Below are 7,849 nucleotides of genomic sequence, written 5' to 3'. Positions count from 1 at the left end.
CTTTCTTAACATTCCTTGTATGACCCGTCGTCGCAGATGCTGTCACAGTCTTATGATCACTGATACCTTCCTCTACGTTAAATGATGCCACAAGTTCAGGTCTGCCTGTTGCCAGGAGGTGTAAGACGTTACCCTCACCAGTTGGTGCTCTAATTGTCTGCTCAAGGTAATTTTCGGACAAGACGTACAGAACAATGCCACGCGAATCCCTGTCTCTGGCACCAATTTCGAGGGCATAGCACTCCCGATCTGTACCTGGCAAGTTGAAGTCATTCCCTATTACAACGGCATTATCAGGAAAATTACTAATGATATTCTGCAAGTTCTGTCTGAAGTGCTCTACAACTACAGATCCTGACCCAGGTGGTGTATAAAAGCATCCGAACACCATTTTTGACCGTTCTTTTATACTCAGTTTCAACCAGATTAATTCACATTCGGAATCCGTGATCACCTCGCGGTGGTGTATAAAAGCATCCGAACACCATTTTTGACCGTTCTTTTATACTCAGTTTCAACCAGATTAATTCACATTCGGAATCCGTGATCAACTCGCTGGATTTTATCGAATATTTTACTGAAATAAACACGGCTCCACCATTGGCGACTAACTTAGGATTTCGTTGTCACTGACGTCTGGTTTCCACCAGCTTTCTGTTCCCAATATTATTTGTGCATTATAACCTTCAGTAAGCGATACTAATTCAGGGATCTTTGCTTGGATGCTCCTGCAGTTTACTAAAATCATATTAATATTTTCTATATCTGATGTTGGAGGACCAAGATTCTCTGAGGTCACTGTGGCTGATTTAACAGGCAAATCGTGTTTGATCCTAGGGGTGGGGTTCTCTAACCTAAAAAAAGCCCCATGTGCAGTCCACATGTACCCCGCTACGCTATTAGCCTCTTACTGCTTGTAGTGCACACCTGACCTATTAAGGGGAACCCTACAATTCTGCGCCCGACAGCGGAAGTCGAGAAATTCGCATCCGATACCGTCGCATAGTCGTCTGAGCCTCTGGTTTAGACCTTCCACTCTGCTCCGAACCAGAGGATCGCTATCCACTCAGGGTACGATGCTACAAATAGACAGCTTAACTTGCACCCCCGCGTGCGTTGCTATTTGCCTTCACTAAATCAGCCAGCCGCCGAAAGGAGCAGAGAATGGCCTCAGAACCCAAGCGGCAGTCGTCATTCGTGCCGACATGTGCCACTACATGCAGCCGATTGTACCCAGTGCGCTCGATAGCCACCGGTAGTGCCTCCTCCACGTCACGGATGAGACCTCCCGGCAAACATATCGAATGCATACTGGAATTCTCTCTCGCCTTGCCTGCTATCTCCCTGAGGCGCCCCATCACCCGCCACATTGGAGCTCCCAATGACAAGCATACCCACCTTCAGTACTTATCCTGACTGGGTAGGAAATTCGACCGCTCGCCGAACAGGAGAGGCATCCCGTGCTGGCTCACAGTTATCATCAACGCTGAGTAGCAGCTCGTACCTGTTGCTAAGACGGTGGGAGCCAGCCGCACGGCCTTCCGCCCAGTGACACGCGAACCCACCACTGTCTGCCACGGACATTGTCACAATGATTTGATTGAATGTAATTCGATATGTAGCCGTCCAGTATCGTTATTTAGATGGTGGTATAGAATTAATGAATTAATAAATAATTAGAGTCCCAGTCAGTCTGGTGCAGGTTTCGTAATTCATGATTTATTAATTGGATAAGTTTCTGAATCAATATGAGATTAAGTCATGTATTTGCGATTAGATTAGTGAAAATTACCACATGTTTGCTAGTTTTTTACGGTGGTTCTCTCGTCGTGTAGCACTTCTTTTCCCTTTTTTGTCCGGAAGTTATTATTTGGGGTCATCAGTCTTCCGACTGGTTTGATGCGGCCCGCCACGAATTCCTCTTCTGCGCCAACCGTTTTATCTCAGGGTAGCACTTGCAAACGACGTCCTCAATTATTTGCTGGGTGTATTATATGGGTCTGAGCACTATGGGACTTAACATCTGAGGTCATCAGTCCCCTAGAGCTTAGAACTACTTAAACCTAACTAACCTAAGGACATCACACAACACTCAGTCATCACGAGGCAGAGAAAATCCCTGACCCCGCCGGGAATCGAACCCGGGAACCCGGGCGCGGGAAGCGAGAACGCTACCGCACGACCACGAGCTGCGGACCCATGGAAGTCATTCACTCAGGTGTTAACACATGTCCTATCATCCTACTTCTCCTTATCAGTGTTTTCCACATATTCCTTTCCTCACCGATTCTGCACAGAATCTCTTCGTTCCTTCTCTTACTGTCCACCTTATTTTCAACATTCGTCTGTAGCACCACATCTCAAATGCATCGATTCTCTTCTGTTCGGGAATTTTCACAGTCCATGTTTCACTACCATAGACTGATGTACTCCACACGTATATTCTCAGAAATTTCTTCCTCAAATTAAGGCCTATGTTTGATACTAATAGACTTCTCTTGGCCAGGTATGCCATTTTTGCCATAGGTAGTCTGCTTTTGATGTCCTCCTTATTCTGTCCGTCATTGGTTATTTTTCTACCTAGATGGCAGAATTCCTTAACTTCGTCTGCTTCGTGGCCATCAATCCTGATGTTAGGTTTCTCGCTGTCCTCATTTGTTCTGCTTCTCATTACATTTCTTCGATTTACTCTCAGTCCATTTTCTGTACTCATTAGATTGTTCATTCCATTCAGCAGATCATGTAATTCTTCTTCAGTTTCACTCAGGATAGCAATGTCATCAGCGAATCATTGATATCCTTTCACCTTGAATTTTAATTCCACTCCTAAACCTTTCTTTTATTTTCATCACCGTTTCTTCGATTGAACAGTAGGGGCGAAAGACTACATCCCCTTTTAATGCGAGCATTTCGTTCTTAGTTGCTCTCGCTTGTTGTTGTACATATTGTATATTACCCGTCTCTCCCTATAGCTTACACCTGTTTTTCTCAGAATTTCGAAAATCTTGCACCAGTTTACGTTGTCGAATGCTTTTTCCAGGTCGACAAAGCCTATGAAAGTGTCTTGATTTTTCTTTACCGTTGCTTTCATAATCAACCGCAATGTCAGAATTGCCTCTCTCGTGCCTTTACCCCTCCTAAAACCAAACTGGTCGTCATCTAGCACATCCTCAATTTTCTTTTTCAGTCTTCAGTATATTATTCTTATCAGCAACTTGGATGCATGAGATGTTTAGTTGATTGTGCTATAATTCTCGCACTTGTCAGCTCTTGCAGTCTTCGGAATTGTGTGGATGATATTTTTCCGAAAGTAGATGGTATATCGCCAGACTCATACATTCTACACATTAACGTCAACAGTTGTTTTGTTGCCACTTCCCCAATGATTCTAGACATTCTGGTGGAATACTATCGATCCTTTCTGCCTTATTTGCCTTTATGTCCTCCAAAACTCTTTTAAATTCTGATTCTAATACTGGATCCCCTAGCTCTCCTAAATCTACTCCTCTTCCTTCTTCTATCGCATCAGACGGATCTTCCCCCTCACACAGTCTTTCAATGTAAGCGGAAGAACTCGTTGGGTAACCGCGACATTGCCCAGCCTTTTGCTGCGAGCGGAGTGATGTGCGGCACACCACGGAGGGACGTAGAGCAAGGGGCGTGTCGTGACAGCGAAGGCCGCGGGTCACACGACGCCGAGGGGGCGTGGCCGCGATCGATGGCCGCCACGCGGACGCCAACCGTCTGGCCTCGCAGCCCAACACGGCAGGCAGCTGGAGGTCGTCTTCTGTGGCGCAGCTCGCAGCTACCGACGCCACCCCCCCTGCATCCTTGCATCCGTGTTCCCTACCTGCCTCTGCAATTCTTATGACAACTGTCAGTAGGGCACCACACTACGTCGAATCGGAGATCAAATATCTCGCACCTCATCGTAATCGATTCCCAAAGTCTCACTTAACTAGTGTCTCAACTGTTCGTGTTATATCTCAATTCTCCAGAAATGGGTGCGTTAATAATATTAAGTTATTTACTGCTGGTATGACCACTCGAAGTTCATATGTAGGCTCATTCATGTTGTTTTAGTCTAACAGCCCACATGTCTTACTTGCCTTAGTAAAAACACCGTTTGCCGAATAATCCTCTTATTATTTTTCTATATCGTGACGTTTTGTAAACACTTCACATAATACTTGTTTTTCACAAAACAATTCCTACTCATCACAAAAAAAGTTGTGAGTCAACAAAGACATACTTTTTACGCCGACAAATGACAAGCAGTTTGCGCTTATGAGAGGTTACAGAAGAACTAAGACACAACTGGCAAAACGTCAGGACTCAGTTTGAATGGTTCTCAAAAACAATCTTTTAGAATGACAGATAAATTTATAAACAAAAAGAATTTATAGTAAATATACATATATTTAGAAGTGGAAATTTAAATGTTACAAAAAAAATAGCTTTATATTCTCAAATTAACTTTTCATGTAAAATGGAAGGTTCGAGATATTTCAGTGCCGTTTACTCTCCTATATTCAACTACATTTCACTACGGGGATTACTTTTATCGAAGTTTGCTCCGTAAATTCGATCAGAAAAAATGAATAAAAGGTAATGAAAAATAAATTATTATTTTTAATCTCTCGAACAGAATTTTGTTCGTGTCGACCAATATTAAATTTGACAATTTGTACTTAACAGAATGTATAAGAGAAAAACCAATGATGATTAACACAATTGATACGTACTTCCTTCTGTTACTGTTTATTCCAAAATAAGACAATAGCATGACGAATTTTAGCTACGAAATATTATGTTAACGTACGTTAAAAAGTCAGAACGGGAAAGATTACTCTCGTATTAAAGACAACATTGTTACCGCAGTTGTCCATATTTGTCTACTGATTCGTAAGTAAAAATGTATCGTGAACTGTAAAACTGAAACCATCAAATAGTGCCGGTCGAATATGGCATCAGTCTGCTCATATTGTTAAATTGCCATGTTTTCTCGTGTCTTACACCATCACTTCGTCAAGAATGATCGCCAACTTTTCTGTTGCTACTGCTCACCTATGCAACAAGCTAGCCTGCATTCCACGCAGAATTATATATCCCGTTTCATTTAAGAAAGGCGGTAGCGCTTCCTTCCACCAATATCATGAAAATTTCCCCAAAAATTAATGCATAGCATGTTTTCTCTCGACCGAAATGTAAAGCAAATGCTCCTATCTTCTCCCAATTAAGTTTCTTTATCCTCACGTTTCTGAGGCACATCATTTTTTTCGCCACCTACACTGTTCTTTTATTACGTACCTCTTTCTTTTCTTTTTCCACCCTCAAGCAACTTTACATCTCGTCCGCAGGTCATTTAGAGGGAGCATTAAGTTGTGCACCCAGAACTATGGGCACTCGTTTGAACACACCCTCGCATGTTAAGACCATTGCGCAACGAGTGGCTAATTGTGAGAAAGGAGTACTTGGTTCTGGTTTCCTGCAGACACATTTCTCTTGTGGTATAGATAACAGATGCTTCGCATGCTTCAGGTGAAACTGAGCGGCAACTGCCAGCGTACTCCAAAATTGAAGTACGAGGGACAGTACGATTCTTATGATCAAAACGACTAAATTGAATACAGAATCACCGTGAAATTCTGGCGCTATATGGACCAAATGCAATGTTGCGCCCAGCCATAGTGGAACAATCTGACAAAAACCGCACAGACATGGATAATGCTGATCGGTAAGGAAGGCTGTCGACATCGGCCGCAAACGACAATGTCGAGGTAATTGGGTAACTGATTCGCAGGCTTTCCAGTGATGAGGACGATCACCCATTAGTTTTCGAATGCATGGCCAAGCAGCAGATTTCTCTCGTAGAGAAACTTAATGATTGACAGAACGTTCCACATGCTTTCTAAATCTCACATCTAAAACTTTGAACATATCTAGCTTGCTAGCTTAAATTGATAGAAAGTTGATTTAAATTGTTTGACTGCAGGTTTTCGTTGAAATCGTTAGTGAAGGTAAAATATACTGAATTATTAGACCTAGTCATGTTACTCTTCAGTTTTTTCTCATACAATCGACGCTTTGACCTCTCTGTTGGGAACTTCTTCAGGATGTTCATGTGTTTTTGATTAACTGAACACTATCAAAGACCAGCGTCACGGTCACTTATTAAAGGGAGTTTCTTGCACTTGTTCACAAGAAGTTGGACTATGGGGTGACAGCCGGCTGCTGGTGGCCGAGCGGTTCTGGCGCTTCAGTGTGGAACCGCGCGACCGCTACGGTCGCAGGTTCGAATCCTGCCTCGGGCATGGATGTGTGTGTTGTCCTTAGGTTAGTTAGGTTTAAGTAGTTCTAAGTTCTAGGGGACTTATGACCTCAGCAGTTGACTCCCATAGTGCTCAGAGCCATTTGAACCATTTATGGGGTGACATTTTGCCGGCTGCTATTGGTGGACCATCGTTATTGGACAAGTAGCGGAACAGGGTCTATAAGAGAGGGGGAATGTTTGTCAAAAGATACCACCTCTCCCCACAGCTCAGCCCAGAGGCAAGCAGTGCTCAACATTTTGTTGTTGCGAGCCTTACGTGTTAATGAAAATAAAAGCCTGGAACCGCTACTGAACTCTTTTTAAAGGAAATACGAAAGGATAAGGTTTACCTACTCAAGGGCTTCTTGGTCGGGAATCGTAAGATCGAATCCCAGTCAGACAATGGAAATGTTTCAGTCTGCCTTTACGGTAACCTACACCTCTCATTGATGTGAAGTTACGCCAGGAACGACACTGGACGCTTTACACTTTAAACAGTAGGTCCCCTTTCCCGAGTAGGATTACTGCGATAGGTAAATGGCCCGCTAGTCTTCGAAGTAACGTCCAACAGAAAGAACTTGCGAACAGGCGACTTATTATCCCTCTTCAGGGACTCCCAGTCAGTCATGTTATACGAATTTACTTTTTAGCTACCCAATGAAGATAGTTCGTCATTAGCAGCCGGATGATTTTTACCCAATAACAGCATTTCTTCAGAACAAGCTCGGTAAAAGCACCATTTTATAAGTGAGCGTGACACAGGTCTTTGGTAGCTTTCAGCTAATTGTGAACACCAAAATTTCCTGAAGAAGTTACCGGCAGAGTAATCGAGAGGTCTACTGTATAGGAAGGAACTGAAGAGGTACGTGTGGCGACCTAGTTACGTAGACTAGAACATTTTAACTCAGTTGTTGAAACTGATTTATACATTGTTGATTTAAGTACAACAGCTCCATGGTAGAAAAAATTATCTATTTAAAAATTGACGCTCTGATAATAACTAAATGAACTATGTTCATAAATCTGAAGAAAGAGCAACATGTCTTACGTTTACCTGTTTAAATAAATACTCCGTTCACCTGTTACTCTGAAAGTTACGGAGAAGAACACCTTATCTGGAACACCCTGTGTATACATTTACACATAACCATACACATAAATAGGCAATGGCCTTGCCGCAGTGGATACACCGGTTTCCGTCAGATCACCGAAGTTAAGCCCTGTCGGGCGTGGCCGGCACTTGGATGGGTGACCATCCAGGCCGCCATGAGCTGTTGCCATTTTTCGGGGTGCACTCAGCTTCGTGATGGCAACTGAGGAGCTACGCGACCGAATAGTAGCGGCTAAGGTCAAAGAAAACCATCCTAACGACCGGGGGAGTGGTGTGCTGACCACACGCCCCTCCTATCCGTATCCTCAGCTGAGGATGATACGGCGGTCGGATGGTCCCAATGGGCCACTTGTGGCCTGAAGATGGAGTCCTATGCACCTAAGCATACACGTGTATACACATACGTCCATTCGTTTGTTCATTGC

General features: G+C 43.5%; 1 pseudogene; it reads left to right on the top strand.

The window, feature by feature from the left end:
* Positions 1-7,475: 7,475 nt before the first annotated feature.
* LOC124722175 lies at positions 7,476-7,593 on the top strand (annotated as a pseudogene).
* The last annotated feature ends 256 nt before the right edge of the window (positions 7,594-7,849 follow it).

The sequence above is a fragment of the Schistocerca piceifrons genome, chromosome 1 (assembly GCF_021461385.2).
Source record: "Schistocerca piceifrons isolate TAMUIC-IGC-003096 chromosome 1, iqSchPice1.1, whole genome shotgun sequence".
Lineage (NCBI taxonomy): Eukaryota > Metazoa > Arthropoda > Insecta > Orthoptera > Acrididae > Schistocerca > Schistocerca piceifrons.
Note: the sequence above shows the minus strand (reverse complement) of the source record. Positions and strands in the feature narration are given on the sequence as shown.